Source organism: Solanum tuberosum, unplaced genomic scaffold (assembly GCF_000226075.1).
Source record: "Solanum tuberosum cultivar DM 1-3 516 R44 unplaced genomic scaffold, SolTub_3.0 scf00031, whole genome shotgun sequence".
NCBI lineage: Eukaryota > Viridiplantae > Streptophyta > Magnoliopsida > Solanales > Solanaceae > Solanum > Solanum tuberosum.
Genome location: NW_006238957.1, coordinates 215,941 through 235,682, shown reverse-complemented (window position 1 = coordinate 235,682; position 19,742 = coordinate 215,941).

The window sequence follows — 19,742 nt, the reverse complement described above, 5'->3', positions numbered from 1 at the left end:
CGATGTAGATGTTTTCTTGAAAGAGATGGTTGGGACTTTAGTATTATGCAAGACATCTAGCCTAATAACCTAGTTGAGCATGTTAGAGTAAATATTACTTATTGTAGGTAGTCTGGTTGAGTAGATAAACCATGGTGGACTAAGTCTAGTAATGAGAAATTCACTGTCAAATCTACTTGGTACATCCTCAGATATAGATCTCCCTCTAATGATAACTTTAAGAAGCCGTGGGTGACTGAGATTCCTTTTAAAATTTCTTTTTTCGGATGTAGGGTATGGACACAAAGAGTTCCAGTGACTGATATGGTATCTTCTTGGGATCCAAAAGTTTCTAAATTATGTCATTGTTGTAGATATTATGTGAGGGAAACATTAGAACATTTATTCTTATCGGGAGAAATCACTACTTTTATTTGGAATTACTATGCTAGGGCTGTTGGATTACTAGGTCCTTGGGTATAGGTTAAACAAACTATGAAGAAATGGTGGGAGTTCCAAGGTAATTGTAGAGTGAAGATGGTTTGTCAAGCAATTCCTAATATTATTCTTTGTTTCTTGGAAGAGAAGGAATACAATTTTACATGGTGGTTCTTATTCTAGTGACAAAGTTATATGAGATATCAATGTTGCCATTCATAAGTTTGTAAGGTTAAAGTTCAACTTCTTAACTTTCCTTAATAATTGGCCTCAGATGATTTGTCAACTGTTAGGGTGGTTGAAATGTAATATTGATGGAGCTTTTAGAGGTAATTTAGGTCCAAGTGATGTTGCATTCTATGTGAGAAATCATGACGACAATCTAGTGGGAGCTAAATGCATACAAATTGTTGATTCAGCTAACTTAGTGGTTGAGGCTAAGGCAATAAGTGAAGGGCTTCAATACTGTTTTGATAAAGGGTTCTCCAATATTATCTTGGAATCAGATTCACTATCTATGGTTAACATTATTAATGAAACCTAGGAGGTTCCTTGGAGTGTTTCAATGGAAGTCAATGCTATAAATAGGATCAGAAGTGTCATTACAGTGAGAGTACAACACTCCTTAATGGAGGAAAATACTCTTGTTGATTTTTTCGCTAACCTAGTTTATAGTTTAGCTGATACATATGAATTCAATTCATTTTAAGAAGTTTCAAGTAAAGGGAAGAGAATTATCAATCTTGATAAAGATAGTACTCCAATCATGAGAATTAAGCAGCTGAACTCAACTAATAGTTACAATTAAGAGTTAGAAGGTTTGCTATATTTTGTACAAGTTACACTACTAAGTTACAAGCGAGGCTACAAAAGAAGTTTTTTGGATCGATGTCAAGTTAAGTTTGAAGAAATTTTGATTGGTTGACAATATTTTGCACCTAGTGAGAGCTTTGAAGTGTTCATTTGATACCAAATAAGGACTTAAAAGTATTCTCATTAACTTCAGATAAGCCGAACTTAATTTAACTCAATCACAATTTTCTATTGTAACATATTTGAAATAGTAGTCCAATTCAATATATAGACTTTTGATGGTGGTATTAATTCATATTGAGGGATTAACTCCATTAAAGGACAGGTGATGAACGGGAAAAATTATTTCAAGTAAAGTTCGAATACATGATAACAGTAATAGAACTGAGTTGGTTGCTTTAGCACTAATATTGTTGGCTACTACCCCCTATAGTTTGCAATGTTGTTAGAAAGCAACTGAATTCCCCATAGAAGATGATGGTAATTATCCACCACAAAAAAGGAGTGAAGTTGTGAGATATCATATCTAAATTCCTTACAAATTGAGTCTGAAATTGGAAAATACCTCAAAGTGGTAGAAACTTATCTGACATCATCAATTCAAATTCGTCTAGACTTGAGCCCAAATCTAGCTCACAGGAGTGGTAGCACCAGTTCCAGCCGTTGGCGGGGAGGAGACTTTATCAAATGAAATTATTCTTGGTTTAATCTCTTCAAGACAAGTGGTAAGATATTAGATCTAAATCCTTGACGAATTGAGTCTGAAATTGGAAAATAACTCAAAGTGGTAAAGACTTACCTAATATCATCATTTCAGATTTGTCCCTGATTGGGACCCAAATCTAGATCACAGAAGTGGTAACACTAGTGCTAGCCATTGGCAGGGTGGAAACTTCATCCGATAATATTATCCTTGGTTTAATCTCTTTAAGTGAACTTGTAAGATATCATATCTAAATCCTTGACGAATTGAGTTTGAAATTGTAAAATAACTCAAAGTGGTAGAGACTTAACTGATATCATCATTTTAGATTCGTCCCGAGTTGAGATCCAAATCTAACTCACAGAAGTGGTAACAATAGTGTCAAGCGTTGGCGGAAGAAAGCTTATTCCAACGAAATTATCCTTGGTTTAATCTATTCAAGTGAAGTTGTGAGTTATCAGATCAAAATCTTTGACGAATTGAGTCTGAAATTGGAAAACAACTCAAAGTGGTAGAGACTTACCTAATATCATCATTTCAAATTCACCCCGAGTAGAGATATAGATCTAGCTCACATAAGTGGTAACACCAGTGATAGCCGTCGATAGGGAGGAAACTTCATCCGACGAAATTATCCTTGGTTTAATCTCTTCAAATGAAGTTGTGGGATATCATATCTAAATCCTTGATGAATTCAATCTACAATTGAAAAATAACTCAAAGTTGTAGAGACTTACCTGATATCATCATTTCAGATTCTTCCATACTTGAGTCCTGACCTAGTTCACAGAAGTGGTAACACCAGTGCCAGCTGTTGGCCGGAAGGATACTTCATTCAACGAAATTATCTTTGGTTTAATCTATTCAAGTGAAGTTGTGAGATATCAAATCTAAATCCTTGACTAATTGAGTTTGAAATTGGAAAATAACTCAATGTGGTAGAGACTTACCTGATATCGTCATTTCAGATTTGTCCCAAGTTGAGATCTAGATCTAGCTTATAGAAGTGGCAACAGTAGTTCCAGATCTATATATATATATATTGCTTCAATTGTAACGACCTATTCCCGTCGTTATGTAAAAGCCAATAGGCGTGGGTTCCATCAGAGGACCACTTGTTATTATCACATTCATGTTTACCTGTCATTGATATTGGGAAATTGTATGTTGTTCCTAGAATGAAAACTCAACTATGTATTATGTATTATGTGTGCTTACTATGTTGCAATTGTTTCTATATATATGCTTATGGAGTAGCGCGGATCCTACCAGTACACTGTGGTTTCGTGTATTGATACTGCACTTGCTCATTCTTATTGAGTATAGGACATCTTCAAGCAGTTATTGATGGACTTCAGTTAGGATATTATTGATCGCGACTGGATTTAAAGGTGAACCAGTTCTTTCAGGCTGCCATGGATCCTTCTTTTGTTTAGTCCATTCTCTTCGAACTCGGGCTGGGTGTTTACACATTTATTATATTGTTTCGGGGTTGCACCCCTTCTTTCTAAGACTTGTTGATTTTAGAGTTTTGGTACAATGACTTTCAGTTCTAGGGATTGAATTTTTGCAATAGTTGATTGTTAGAACATCGAAGTTTATGGGAACTCCATATTTTATTTAGTCATTTAGACCTACTTCTGTATGTTTAAATGCTTTAGTTTCATTAATTGCTTAGTTGGGTTGTAGTAATGGTTCTCCCACCGGAGGATTAGTCTGGGTGCTAATCACGGTGGTTGGGGTCGTGATAAAGTAGGTATCAGAGCCCTAGGTTCGTTGATCTCGTTGTACCAAAACGAGTCTAGTAGAGTCTTGCGGAACGGTACGGAGACATCTGTATTTTTCTTCGATAAGCTATAGGACTTTAGAAAATCTCTATGTATTCTTCTCCTTTCGTGCTATGACTTGATTCCAATTGGTATCTAATCTCCTTCACTCTTATGTATGCAGATGGTTAACACACGATACAACGGCGTCAGGCCTGTAGCTCTCATCAATGAGCCAGTAGAGGAGTCCACAACTAGTAACAGTGGTCAAGGCAGGGGTAGGGGAAGAGGAAGGGGTAGAGGCCGAGGAAAAGTGGCACCAACTATGGGTGGAGCCCCAGTTGAGAATGTTCCTAGGGAAGAGGCCCCTATTGCACCGTAAGAGAAGGTGGAAGAGAATGTGGAAATCGAAGACAAGGAGGATGTTGGACCAGAGGAGGTGAAACACCCCATATTCTAGATAGACCAGAAAATGCAGAAATCAGAAGTTGCAAGTTCAGGTCCTCAGCATTCAGATCACGCATAGATCGGTTCCTGATCTCCAGTTCAGCAGCATCAATGGTGAGTCCTCATTCTTCGAGGATGATTGACATGTTATCTTTCCATTTTCAGTCTTTCAATTTCAGTTTTCCTAGAGTTAGTTGGGGACATGTCTCAGAATCTCAAGTCTTTTAGAGGCTTTTATTCAGACATAGTTTAGATTCAGTTTTTAGTTTGAGTTTGATCTTTCAGTTGTCATTAAACTCATTTGTATGTATTCAGACTTAGAATGGGTATTCCCCATCATTTCACTTTATGTCATGATTTAAGCTTCCACACAAAATTTTCTCATTTAAGTTATCTTAGTATGCTTATGATATGCCGGCAGGGTTAGCTTGGGGTCACTCGTGATCCTAGGTCCCATATTTGCATCCAAGGGTAGCCTCGGGGTGTGACAAACTTGGTATCAGAGCATTAGGTTCAAGATTCCTAGGATGTCTAAAAAGCCGCACTAAGTAGAGTCCATTTCATGAGTGTGAAGCATGCCACACCTATGAGGGGGAGGCTACGAAGTGTTTTAGGAAAAACTTCACTTTCTTGATATTCTTACCGTGCATTGGTATGATCTCCTTTCTAATCCATCGTTATGCGTTTTTAGATTATAGATCCTCGTAGAGCTTACCCCAAAAATGCCAATGCCCACAACGTTAATGCAACCGCTCCGGTCCCAGATCATGAGGTTTTGAATACAGAGTTTCGCAATGCCATTCAACTACTGGCCCAGAGTGTAGCTAATCAGAACAATCATATCATGTTCCAGTTCCTACAAATGGTAATGATGGATCAGCGGCAGCTAGGGTCCGTGATTTCGTTAGGATGAACCCACCTGTGTTTCTAGGTTCATATGTTGGTGAGGATCCCAAAACTTCATTGATGAGGTCAAGAAAATCTTTAGAGTGATTCAAGTGACTGGAAATGATAGGGTGGAGTTGGCGTCCTACCAGCTTAAGGATGTGGCTCACATGGTTTATACAGTGGAAAGACAACAGGGGTGAGAATGTTGCTCCTATGACATGGGAGTGTTTTACCGAGCTTTTCTGGACAGGTTCTTCCTAAGAGAGTTGAGAGAGGCAAAAGCTCAGGAATTCATGAATTTGAACAATATTCCATGACAGTCCAAGAGAACAAACTTAATTTCACCCAACTCTCCAAGTATGCTCCACACATGGTTGTCGATTCTAGGGCTCAGATGAGTAAGTTTCTATTTGGGGTATCTGACTTGGTGAAAACAGAGTGTAGAAAGATATGTTACTGGAAGATATGAACATCTCTAGGCTCATGACTCATGCCTAGCAGGTTGAGGGAGATAAGCTTAGGGAACAGGCTAAGGAGAACCAAAAGTCTAGGACAAACAACTATGAGTATTCTCAACAGAAATCAGGTGGTGGAACCCGTTCGTAGTTTCAACAGAAATCTTTAGCTCCAACACCATCATTAGCTAGTGTTCCATTCTCCAGGTCTCGACAGGATCAGAAAGGTAGAGAATCAGGCTCTAAGTCTTAGGGAAGTGTTTCAGTTACCAGAACCTACCCAACTTGTCCAAAGTGTGGTAGGAACCCTCCGGATGAGTGTCCTGCAGGAAAAGATGGATGTCTTGGGTGTGGTCAGATTGGTCACAAGTTGAGGGAATCGCCCTTCTTCTAAATAGGGTCAAGGAGGTAACAATGGTACGGCTCATTCTAAAACTTCAGCAACACCAACAGGTCGCCCAACTAAGCAGGGTAACTCATCTAGTACAGGTGGCGGTCAGCGCTAGAACAGGTTGTATACTCTTCAAGCTCACCAAGATCAGGAAAACTCTCCTGATGTGGTTACTGGTACGTTGCGAGTGATGTTTATGCTTTGTTAGATCCAGGGGCTACTCTTTCCTTTGTAACTACTTATATAGAAGTTAAATTTGGTGTCAGTCCAGAAACTCTCTCAGAACCCTTCTAAGTCTTTACTCCAATCGATGACCTAGTTATAGCTAGACGGCAAACAGGAATTGCCCTGTCATAGTCTCTTAGAAAGTCACCTCAGCAGATCTTGTAGAGTTAGAAATGGTAGACTTCGATATCATTCTAGGCATGGATTGGTTACATTCATGTTACGCCTCATCAATTGTAGAACTAGGATCGTTCGTTTTCAGTTTCTAGACTAGCCAATACTAGAATGGAAGGGTAGTAGATTATTGCCTATGGGTCAATTCATTTCTTATCTTAAGGACAGAAAGATGATATCTAAGGGTTATCTCTATCATCTAGTTTGAGTTAAGAATTTAAGCTCCAAAACCCCAACTCTTGAGTCAGCCCTAGTAGTTAATGAGTTCCCGATCTTCCTGGAGTTCCTTCGAAAGGGAAATCGACTTTGGAATTGATCACCTTCCTGATACCCAGCCTATTTTTATTCCTCCATACAAAATGGCTCCAATTGAGCTTAAGGAATTGAAAGAGCAGTTGAAAGATCTTCTAGATAAAGGTTTCATCAGACCTAGTATTTCCCCATGGGGTGCACCAGTGTTGTTTGTGAAAAATAAATATGGTTCTCTTAGGATGTGCATTGACTATCGGCAGTTCAACAAAGTCACAATCAAGAATAACTACCGTATCACCAGGATGGATGAGTTGTTCGATCAACTTCAGGGTGCTAGTCATTTTTCAAAGATAAACCTCAGATCCGGTTATCATCAGCTTAGAGTCAGAGATAGTGACATTCTGTAAACAACCTTCAGAACTCGATATGGTCATTATGAATTTATAGTTATGTCATTTGGACTTACCAATGCTCTTGCAGATTTCATGGATTTGATTAACATGGTGTTCAAATAGTATTTGGACTTGTTCGTTATCATCTTTATTGATGATATCCTCATTTACTCTAGGAATGAGAAAGAACATGTGACTCATTTGAGGGTTGTTCTGCAAACTCTCAAAGATCACCAGTTATTCGCTAAGTTTAGCAAATGTGAGTTTTGGTTGCAATATGCTGCTTTCCTTGGGCATATAGTATCTAGCGAAGGGATCCGAGTGGATTCTCATAAAATAGAGGCAGTAAAATAATGACCTAGACCTACCTCTCCTACAGATATCAGAAGCTTCTTGGGTTTAGCGGATTATTATAAAAGGTTCGTGGAAGGATTTTCATTTATAGTTTCTCCATTGACTAAGTTGACTCAAAAAAAGGTTAAGTTCCAGTGGTCAGATGAATGTAAGAAGAGCTTCTCAGAACTAAAAACTAGGTTGACTACAGTTCTTGTTTTGACTCCACCAGAGGGTTCAGATGGTTATGTGATCTATTGTTATGCATCCAGGGTCGGCCTAGGTTGTGTGTTAATGTAGCGAGGTAAGGTTATAGCTTATGCTTTTAGACAAATTAAGGTGCACGAGAAGAATTATCTTACTCATGACCTTGAGCTTGTTGTAGTAGTATTTGTCTTAAGATTTAGAGACATTACTTGTATGGTGTTCACATAGATGTGTCCACAGACCATAAGAGCCTTCAGTATGTGTTCATCCAGAAAGATTTTAATCTTCACCAGATGAGATGGCTTGAGTTCCTCGAAGGCTATGATATGAATGTGATTTACCATCTTGGTAAGGCCAATGTAGTAGCAGATGCTCTTAGCGGACTATCTATGGGTAGTGTAGCACATGCTGAGGAAGGAAGAAAAGAACTAGCAAAAGATGTTCACAGACTTGCTCACTTGGGAGTTCGCCTTATGAGCCTAATAGATGGTGGTGTGACAGTCCAGAATAGGTCAAAATCTTCATTGGTAGCGGAGGTTAAGGAAAAACAAGACAGTGATCCTATGTTGCTTCAACTGAAAGGTGCAGTTCATCAACAGAGAGTTGAAGTTTTCTCCCAAAGGGGAGATGGTGTGCTTCGCTATCAGGGTCATTTATGTGTTCCTAAGGTGGGTGAGTTGAGACAACAGATTCTTACAGAAGCCCATAACCCCAGGTATTCTATTCATCCAGGCGCCACTAAGATGTACCATGATCTGTGGGAAATCTTTTGGTGGAATGGTATGAAAAGGGATATAGCAGACTTTGTGTCTAAGTTCCCCAACTGTCAACAAGTGAAGGTAGAACATCAGAAACTAGGAGGTATGACTCAAGAGATTAACATTCCTACATGATCAACATGGACTTCATTACAAGTTTACCTCGTACTTGCAGACAGCATGACTTCATTTAGGTGATAGTTGACAAAGTTACTAAGTCTGCGCACTTTTGGTTGTCAAGACTACAGATTCGGCGGAGGACTACGCCAAGCTTTACATTAATGAGATAGTCAGGTTGCATGGGGTTCCTTTGTCTTTCATCTCAAATAGAGGTCCTCAGTTTACCTTTCGTTTCTGAAATTCATCTCAGAAAGGTCTTGGTACTCAGGTTAACCTCAGCACAACATTTCATCCACAGACGGATGGTCAGGCAGAGCGTACCATTGAGACCTTAGAGGACATGTTGAGAGCTTGTGTGATCGACTTCAAGGGTAGTTGGGGTGATCACCTTCCTCTTATAGAGTTCGCCTAGAATAATAGTTACCATTCCAGCATTTAGATGGGCCCTTATGAGGCATTGTATGGGCGTAGATGTAGATCTCCAGTTGGTTGGTTTGAAGTAGGTGAAACAGGCTTGATAGGGCCAGATTCAATTCATGATGTTATGGAAAAAGTTTAGCCCATTAGAGATAGACTTAAGACAGCCCAGAGTCGCTAGAAATCCTATGCAGATGTAAGGAGAAGAGACTTAGAGTTCCAAATTGATGATTTGGTTTTCCTGAAAATGTCACCTATGAAAGGGGTGATGAGATTTGGCAAGAAAAGAAAGCTCAGTTCTAGGTATGTAGGCCCTTACAAGATCTTGAAAAGAGTTGGTAAAGTTGCTTTTGAGTTAGAGTTGCCAGCAGAACTAGCAGTAGTGCATCCGGTTTTTCACGCTTCATTATTGAAGAAGTGTGTGGGTGATCCAGCATCTATAGTACCATTGGAAACTGTGGCTGTGAAGGATAGTCTCACTTGTGAGGATGTGCCAGTTGAGATTCTTGATCGTCGGGTTCAAAGGTTGAGAAACAAAGAAGTCACTTCAGTGAAGGTTTTCTAGAGGAGTCAGTTCGTAGAGGGAGCTACTTGGGAAGCAGAAGCAGCCATGAAGGCCAAGTATCCTCATCTCTTTCCTTCTGATTCCGTTCCAGCTTGAGATAATAGTTCCTCTCCATTTTTTCAATCATTCATGAGTAGATTCAGTCTTAGTATCTTGTTCCTTCAGTCATACTTGCATTTTCAACGTATTTTCATGTCCTTGGAACTTAGTTCAGTCAGATTTATGTTTCCAGTACTTAGTGGTAGGGTTTGCAGCTCTTTCCCTCCATCTTCAGCTAGATTAGTCATCATTCCAGGACAAATGTTCCTAAGGGGGAGATAATGTAACACCATGTATTCTAGACAAACCAGAAAATGCATAAATAAGAAATTGTAGGTGCCACCTATGGACCGTAGGTGGGGGTCCGTGGTTGGCCACCTACAACCCCCTCATAAGAAAGATAAGAAAGAGGTCTAAGGGTCGACCCACTGACCGTAGGTCAGACGACAGGACTTGGTCAAAGTCCGTGGATTGTGACCCCCATCAGCCCCTATCTAACAACCAGTCGACGATTGACATGACAGACCGTAGGTCCATCAATGGTCCGTCGGTTAGTCCATCAGTTGGTCCCGACAGCTTTTAAGTCAGGGGTCATTTTGTCTTTTCTCTATGCGTTGGACCCCTAAACTACGTTGTTTTAGTCAGTTTTAGCCTAGTAACTTAATTAGAACTTACCCTAGTCAACTCATTCTCCTAAAATTCATCAAGTTGAACGAGAAAGGGGAGAAAGAGTCGACCAAACCTTCTCAAGAACGTAGCAAGGTTTTCTTCAGTTCCAGTCCCAAAACCAAAAGATTTCTCTGTGAATTTAATCACCAGGTATGTGGGATTTCACTAGTGGGTTCCTTTCACCCATTAGGTCTCTAAAATTCAATCAGATTCTTGATTCTATATATCATGTTACACCTAGGGTTTTTTGAATTTCAGATATATGTTGTGATTAAGTTGTTAGACTAATCCAAATCAGATTATCATGTTTTCGTGGAATTTTTCTTAGTTCTTTGCATGAAACTCAGAAACCTAGTTGTGTAGATTCGTCTAGTTCATGAATCACACTTTCTAGGTAAGTTCTTTCATATATACATTCCTAAGTTAAGAATGTTTCATTATCAGTATATTAATGTTGCATTTTCAGTTATCATGACAGTATTTGAGCTATTCAGTATTACAGAACTTCAATTATAATGTGTTGTTTACATAATCAATTTGGAGTAGGCTTAAAACCGAGTGGACTAAGGGTCAGTCACCCTCATAGTCCCAGAACTACGTGCCCCCACAGGATAAGTCCCCTCTTTAGGCATCGATCTTAGTGATCACGCCAGTCATGCCATTATACCCCTGGCAAGGTAGATTGGATCCTCTTGAAAGGCGATACATCGGACTCTACGGATAGATCTCATGGTTTTATGTCGGTTAACAGTAGCTCCCACAATCAGATTTTAGTACATTGACCAAATTATTAGTACAATTAAATATTCAGTCTCAACATGTCATGTATTTGGTCATTTGCATTCAGTTAGCTCAGTCTTCAGCATATTTCAGTATTTACCTCATGTTTAGATTATACCATTGCTTTTATTGCTTTGTTCAGTTATATGTTTTATTCAACTTTATCCTGTCATTCATGCTCAGTACCTTTCAAGTACTAATGCATACTCTGCGCTACATCTTCTCGTGATGTAGGTTCAGGTCCTCAGCATTCAGATCACGCATAGATCGGTTCCTGATCTCCAGTTCAGTAGCATTAGTGGTGAGTCCTCATTTTTCGAGGACGATTGACATGTTATCTTTCCATTTTCAGTCTTTCAGTTTCAGTTTTGCTAGAGTTAGCTGGGGGGACATGTCTCAACATCTCCAGTCTTTTAGAGGCTTTTATTCAGACATAGTTTAGATTCAGTTTTTAGTTTGAGTTTGATCTTTCAGTTTTTAGTTTGAGTTTGATCTTTCAGTTGTCATTAAACTCAGTTTTATATATTCAGACTTACAACGGGTATTCCCCATCATTTCAATCTATGTCATGATTTAAGCTTCCGCATAGAATTTTCTCATTTTAGTTATCTTAGTATGCTTATAATATGCCAGCAGGGTTAGGTTGGGGTCGCTTCCGATCCTAGGTCTCGTGTATGCGTCCTGGGGGTAGCCTCGGGGTGTGACAGGAGGATGCACAGGTTGGGAATACCAAAATTCCTCCCTTAGACCCAATGTTAGCTCAGCAGATCATGACCTTTCTGAAGGGGTTGGTTGACCCCGGAGTCCTTCCCGCAGTGCAAGAGGCTCAACCACCGACCAACCGCCCCATTGTTGCTACTATTCCCAAGGTGGCTGGAGCACCAGGCATTGATGCATTCTTTCGTCCCCTATTGGGTCCTGTGATGACTGGTACTGAGAATGAGATGTTGACTAATTTTTTGAAACTGAAGCCTCATTTGTTCCATGGTTCTGAAATTGAGGATGCCTATGTAGGGCATTGTACACCTACATGGAGTAGAGTTTGTGACCTTCCAGCTTCAAGGTGAGGCTAAGCAATAATAGAGGGCATATGTGGAATGCAGATTGCCAGTCTTTCCCCCACTCACCTGGACACAGTCCATGCTCTATTCCTAGAGATGTATGTCCCTCGTACTTTGAGGGATCGCAAGAAGGATGAGTTTATGGCTTTGAAGCAGGGTGGTATGACTGTAGTTGCCTATGAGGTGAAGTTCCATGCCTTGTCCAGATATGCTACCCAGTTGGTAACTTCAGAGAAGGAGAGGATTTGTCTATTCATCAAAGGATTGAATCCCGAGTTACAGGTATTGTCTATTCACATGACCTCTGCAGGTAAAAGTTTTAATGAAGTGAAAGACTTAGTGAAGAAAGTGGAAGGAGTTCGACGTGATGGGTAGGTCAAGGCTTTGGCTAAGAAGCCCAAGAGCACATGTAACTTTCATGGTTCCTACTCCAAAGGTTCAGGTACACCGACAGTTGCAGCCTGGCCAATTCAATCAGCCATGCCTATTTCTATGGTTGGTTAGTCGGGAACTTTACAGCAGAATCTTATTCAGGATAGTCAGGGATCTGCACCTACATCAGGTAGCAAGCCATCTTTTGATAGAAGTTGTTACAATTGTGGAGAACTTAGGCATATGAGGAGAGATTATCCCCGTCCGTGCATGTCTGACCCCATGCAGCAGTAGATTAGAGCAGTGGTACCAGCTAGCAGCAATAGTAATGGTAGAGGGCATCCACAATGTGGGCGAGGAGGAGATCAGCGAGGTCGTGGAGGCTGGGGAAATGGTAATGCAGGTAGAGGAGTAGTGCATCCAAGCAAGGAGGTTGCCCGTCCAGATGACAGGGCTCAGTGTTATGACTTTTCGGGCAAGACCGAGGCTGAGGTATCTGATGCAGTGATCACATGTACTATTCTTATATGTGACTCGATGGCTACTATTTTTTTTATCCGGGTTCTACTTATTCATATGTGTCAGTTCAGTTTGCCTTAGGATTTAATGCAGTTTGGGATGTACTTGATGCCCCCATCCATTTTTCTACCCAGTTGGAGAGTCAGTCATAGTCACCTATGTATATCGTGCTTGTCCTATCTTGTTTATGGGTTTTCAGACTTGGGTTGATTTGGTTATTTAGGATATGACTGACTTTGATATAATCTTAGGCATGACTTGGTTGTCCCCCTATTATGTTGTGCTTAATTGTAATGCTAAGTTTTTGATTCTAGAGATCCCGGGTAGGGAAAAATTAGAGTGGGAAGGGGTGTAGAAGCCTAAGCCAGCTAAGGTCATATCTTTCATTTCGGCTAGGAAAATGGTGGGGCAGAGGTGTTTGGCATATTTGTCTCATATTAGGGATGTTGATGCTGAGTCTCCCTGTATGGAGTCTATTCTTGTTGTTGCTGAATTTAATGAAGTGTTTCCTACCGATTTGCTTGGTATGCCTTCGTATAGGGATATAGATTTCTGCATTGACTTGGAACCGGGCACTCGCCCCATCTCTTTTCCTCTTTATCGCATAGGTCCAGTAGAATTAAGAGAGCTTAAAGCTCAAATCCAAGAGCTTCTTGATAAAGGTTTCATCCATCTTAGTGCTTCCCCGTGGGGTGCTCCTGTCTATTTTGGTAAGACGAAGGATGGTAGTATGAGGATGTGCATAGACTACCGGCAATTGAATAGGGTCACCATTAAAAAAAAGTATCTGTTGCTCAGATAGATGAACTTTTTAACCAGTTTCAGAGTGCGTCAGTTTTCTCTAAGATTGATCTAAGGTCTAGTTACCATCAGTTAAAGATTAGGCCTAAGGATATACCCAAAACGACATTCAGAACCCACTATGGGCACTATGAGTTTTCAGTGATGTAGTTTTGGTTGACCAATGCGCCTGTAGCCTTCATGAGTTTGATGAATGGTGTGTTTAAACCATTCATGTTTTCTTTTGTTATCGTCTTTATAGATGACATTGTGTTTTATTCAAAGAGTAAGGAAGAGCATGCCGACAATCTCCTTATTGTTTTGGGTGTTCTTGGAAAATAGAGGTTGTATGCCAAATTTTCCAAGTGTAAGTTCTGGTTGACTTCAGTTGCCTTTTTGGGGCATGTGGTTTCAAATGAAAGGGTAATGGTATATCCCCAAAAGATCGAAGCAGTCAAGAACTGGGTCCGACCTAGCTCTGTGACTGAAGTTAGGAGTTTTGTGGGGCTCGCCAGCTACTATAGCCAGTTTGTGAAGAATTTTGCTTCTATCGCCATGCATTTGACAAGGCTGACTAAAAAGGAGGTGTCTTTCGAGTGGACTAACAAATGTGAAGAGAGCTTTCAGAAACTCCAGACTCTTCTAACCACAGCGCACATTCTGACACTCCGGTGGAGGAAAAGATTTCATTATTTATTATGATGCTTCACATTCGGGCTTGGATGTTGTGTTAATGTAGGAAATAAATTTCATAGCTTATTCATCGCGACAACTTAAGGTGCATGAGAGAAATTACCCGACACATGATTTGGAGTTGGCAGTAATAGTGTTTGCTATCAAGATCTGGCGGCATTATCTTTATGATGTCAAGCATGAGGTGTTTACTGATCATCGTAGTCGACATCATGTATTCACTCAGAAGAACCTGATTTGAGGCAGAGATGGTGGATGGATTTACTCAAGGATTATGATGTTACCATCAAGTATCATCCGAGTAAGGCGAATGTGGTGGCGGACGCACTAAGCCAGAAGTCGGTAAGTATGGGTAGTTTAGCTTGCTTGGGTGTGTCCAAGAGATCTTTGGCCAAGGAGACTTAGACCTTAGAGTCTAAGTTCATGTCGTTGGGTATCTCAGAGAAAGGTGGGGTTTTAGCTAGCATTGAGATTAGGCCCACTTTCATTGAGGAGATTAAGGCCAAGCAGTTTGAGGATGAGAGTTTGAATGAACTCTGAAAGAAGATAGTATCTTGTAAGGCACAAGATGTGGTTCTGGATGCGGGAGGTGTGCTCAGTTTTAAGGGAAGAATTTGTGTTCCCCGATTGGATGACTTGATTCACAAAATGTTGACAGAATCCCATGGTTCACGGTATTACATTCATCCGGGTGTCACCAAGATGTATCGAGATTTGAAACGACTTTATTGGTGGCCTGGCATGAAGAAAGACATAGCTGTGTTTGTGGCTAAGTGCCAAAACTGTCAACAAGTAAAGTATGAGCACCAAAGGCCTACAGGTTTGCTTCAGCGAATGTCAATTCCGAAATGGAAGTGGGAAAGGATAGCAATGGATTTCGTGGTTGGTCTTCCCAGGAAAGTTTGACTACATTTGGGTAGTGGTTGACAGACTGACTAATTCAACCCACTTCATTACAGTCAAAGTAGACTATAACGCTCAGTAATTGTCTAAGGTTTATGTGAAAGAGATAGTGAGGTTGCATGGGGTGCCCCTTTCTATCATCTTAGATCGTGGTACGCAGTTCACATCCAAGTTTTGGGGAAAATTGCATGAGGAGTTGGGTACTCAACTCACTTTTACCACAACTTTCCATCCACAGAGGGGCGGGTAGTCAGAGAAAACTATTCAAGTGTTAGAGGACATGTTGAGGGCATGTGTGATTGACTTTGGAGGGCATTGGTATAAGTTCCTACCGTTGTGTGAGTTCTCGTATCATAACTACCACTCCAACAGTGACATGGCACCGTTCGAGGCATTTTATGGGAGTAAATGTAGATCACCCATAGGGTGGTTTGAGGCTAGAGATGTGAAACCTTTGGGGGTTGATTTAGTGAAAGAAGCTCAGGATAAGGTGGAGAAGTATCTAAGCTAAGCTTCTAGCAACTCAGAGTCGACAGAAAAAGTATGCAGACCACAAGGTAAGGGACATGACATTTCAGGATAGTGAACAAGTTCTTCTAAAAGTATCACCTATAAAGGGGATGATGAGATTCGGCAAGAAGGACAAGCTTAGTCCTCGATACATCGGACCATTTGAGATTCTTGACTGTGTAGGGCCAGTGGATTATAGGTTGGCTTTACAGCCTAGCCTATCTGGAGTCTATCTAGTATTCCATGTGTCCATGTTGAAGAAGTATCATGGGGACAGAGATTTCATTATAAAGTGGGACTCAGTTTTGTTAGACAAAGACCTTCAGTATGAGGAGGAGCCGGTTGCAATTCTTGATCACGATGTTCGAAAGCTGAGGACCAAGGAGATAAAGTCCGTGAAAGTTAAATTGAAGCATCGTCCGGTTGAGAAAGCTACTTGGGAAACCGAGAAGGACATGCAAGACAAGTATCCCTAGTTATTTGACAATTCAGGTACTACTCTACTCTTGCCTTAGCCCATTTCTCTTAATTTGTCACTCTGGGACGAGTGATGGGTAAATTGGTATCTATTGTAATCACATGTTCCCGTCATTATGGAAAAGCCGATGGGGAAGGAATTCAGGCAAAAAACTTTTGAGTAATAACTTGGAAATTTCTAGCCTAGTCTAGACTTAGATGAAATTTGAGTCAGGTGAGGTCTAGAGAAATCTTGTAATAAATGTGGGATCTAATTATAAATTTGATCACATGAGTGGATAGACAACACTTTAAGGAGCCTGTACGGCTTTACGGGATCGAATTCAGGCGAGTAGAACTCCCAAAACTAATCTTGGCATGAAAGGGTAGTTTTAGAATGTCCTGGGTTAAAGGTCAAATTCTGCGGTTCTATCTCTATGCAAGCCTCTAGGGTTAGATTAATCCCGCCAGGGTGGGGCCTCTGTGGCGGGATGGGGTCCGCCGTGGCGGGCCAGTAGCGAATTAAGTCGGGGGAAAACCCCAATTTCATTATTTTCTGTAAAACTTCATTCTTAAAAGCTAAGGGACGACCCAGGTGATTCTTGACAGCTCTCCACGATTTCTAGCGCTAAAGGTAAGGAAATTACTCCCTTAATCCGTATTTTGATTCCTAGAAGTTAGAGTCTTGGGTAATTATCGTTGGGGAGGGTTTTGGCCTAAAGTTGATGGTGGGAAAAGCCCTAGTTGAGTATTAGGATCTTGGGTTTGGCCTTTGATTGATAGTTTGATTATTATACGGGTAAATTAGGTCTTATTTATTGATCTTTGCATTAATTACTTGTTTATAGACCAAGAAGAAGCTAAAAGACTTCGGAAAGGGAAGGCTCAAGTGCCTTAGGACTATTCAGGCTTGGTTTCGAGGTAGATGATGGTTTGATTTCCTGTTGTGTGATATATGCCGGTTAATTGCTTCATTGTATGCGTGCATGTATGTGAATAGGGAAATGTGAATCAACTCTAATTAAATGATTATGTGTGAACAATACATGTCATGAACCTGTTACTTGATTGTATGACTATGAGTACTATTCATTACGGGTGTGATTGTGACTGTGGTTGTGCTGACTAAATCGAGTGTCATGTTCCAACACATATATTGGTTCAGGTGTCACGTTCTGACACATATATTGGACCGGGTGTCACGTTCTGACAAATGTATATTGGATCGGGTGTCACATTTTGACACACTAACAGTTTGGGCGTGGGTTCCATGAGAGGACCACTTGTGATTATTACGTTCATGTTTACCTGTCATTGATATTGGGGAATTTTATATTATTTCTAGAATGATAACTGAGCTATGTATTATGTATCATGTGTGCTTATTGTGTTGTAATTGCTTGTATATATTGTGCTTACAGAAGTAGCCACGTGATCCTACCAGTACACAATGGTTTCGTGTAGTGATATTGCACTTGCTCTTTCTTGTTGAGTATAGGGCATCTTCAAGCAGCTACTGACAGACCTCAGTAAGGAATTTATTGATCGCGACCAGATTCAAAGGTGAGTCAGTTCTTTCAGGTTGTCATGAATCCTTCTTTTGTTTAGTCCATTCTCTTCGGTCTCAGACTAGGTGTTTAGACATTTATTATATTTTTTCAAGGTTGCACTCCCTCTTTCTAAGGCTTGTTATTTTAGAGTTTTGGTACAAGGACTTTCAGTTCTAGGGGTTGAATTTCCGCAATAGTTGATTGTTAGATCTTCAGAGTTTATGGGATTTTATTTAGTCATTTAAACCTGCTTCCGTCTCTTTAAATGCTTCAATTTCGTTAATTGCTTAGTTGGGTTGTAGTAATTGTTCTCCCACCGGAGGTTTAGTGTGGGTGCCAATCACGACGGTCGGGGTCGTGACATCAACATAGACATTAGACAAATAAGGTTAAGTGTAATGACCACTTGCTGACTACAACCTTCTTTTTTTATATTTTTGTATGAATTAGGAAAAGTGAAGCACTACTACCTGTCTTAGAGGAAAAACAATGTCATAAACTAAGCAACTTCTAATTGCAAACAACACAGACATATAACTTCAACCCACATGTTCCTTGTTGTTCACATCCACATTTTACCAAGCACTACAATTTTTTACACCTCAACAATTGGTTGTTCCTTTTTTCTTTTTCTACCAGAACAATCACCATCTATGTATTATAAGAGAAACAGTAATGGTTTTTTTTTATGTTGAATGGACATCTTCCACCTAATAATCTAGTCATTTGGTTAGCATTGTAAGACACAGTAATGGTTTTTTATGTTAAACGAACATCTTTCACCTAATAATCTAGTTTTTTAGACAGCGTTGTGTTGTTCAGTCTACAACAATTGTACCAGCACAGGTCAATTAATGCTTGAGATCGAAAGTCGAATTGATGTCCTAATAGACCAGCAAGAGTAACAGTAATGCAGAAAACAAAGAAAAATTGAAATCTATAGATTTATTCCAAATTAAAAGAACTTTAATTTAAGAAAAAGGTAACAACTTAAGTTAACAAATACAACATTGAACAAGACATAAATCAACAAAACAAAGACGGAAAGATGCACGTTAATAAGGGTTATGTAAATACGACAAGGAGAACTTTCGACTGAAAAGGGAAGATCTAACACAAGAAATAAACAAAGCAGAGATAGGAAGAATACATAGATTTCCTCCAATTTGAAATAACATTAAATTTAAACAAAAAGTAACAACTTAAGTTAACAAATACAGTATTGAACAAGACATAAATTGATGAAAGAAAGACAGAAAGATGCACGATAGTAAGGGTTGTCTAAATTCGACCAGGAAAACTTTCAACTAAAAGGGGAAACCCTAACACATGAAATAAAAATTGCAGAGATAGAAGGTAAAAGATAAAAACCTAACATAATAAATAAACAAAGCAGAGACGGGAGGCATACCTTTTTAGTTCGTAGGAGCGAGTTTCTACAGAGTTGATTTCACCACAAAATGAATGTAACGACCCGAACCGTCGTAATTTAGGAAAAGAAAGACATTGGGAAATTACAGGGCCACTGTCTCGCCAGGTCAGGCCAGATGCCATTAGGGTGGCTGGGCCACGGTGGGGTAAGCTGGCACCAGAGTGGGATAGGCGAGACAGAATGTAAATAACACGAAATCTTATTTTCTCCTTCTTCCTAAAATACCTAATTTAGACTTAAACCACACTAGAAACTCCCAAAAAGCTGCTCTAAGCTTGGAAAGGAAGGAGAAGGGGGTTTCTAGCATAAAAAGATCGATGGATTACGAATTTCCGGTCAAAATCACCGTCACGGAGCTCGAGAACAAAAATCGAAGGCAAGAACTCCGTGCAGCTGCTTGGCACCCAGGTAGGTTAGGTTTATTAATTGAGTAGTTATAAATCTGTACTAATCACGTAGTATATTCTTAATCAATGGTAAGAATTATGCGTAGACCTTCGTGCACCGAATAAAAGTTGACTTAATGGTAGGAAGGAACCTTAGACGATGAACTAGGTCTAGGCGATGGTTGTCATTTCATGATTGTGTGATATATGTTTGTCCTTGCTTCATTATAATACGTGTATGTATGTGAATGTTGCATTATTGATCACAT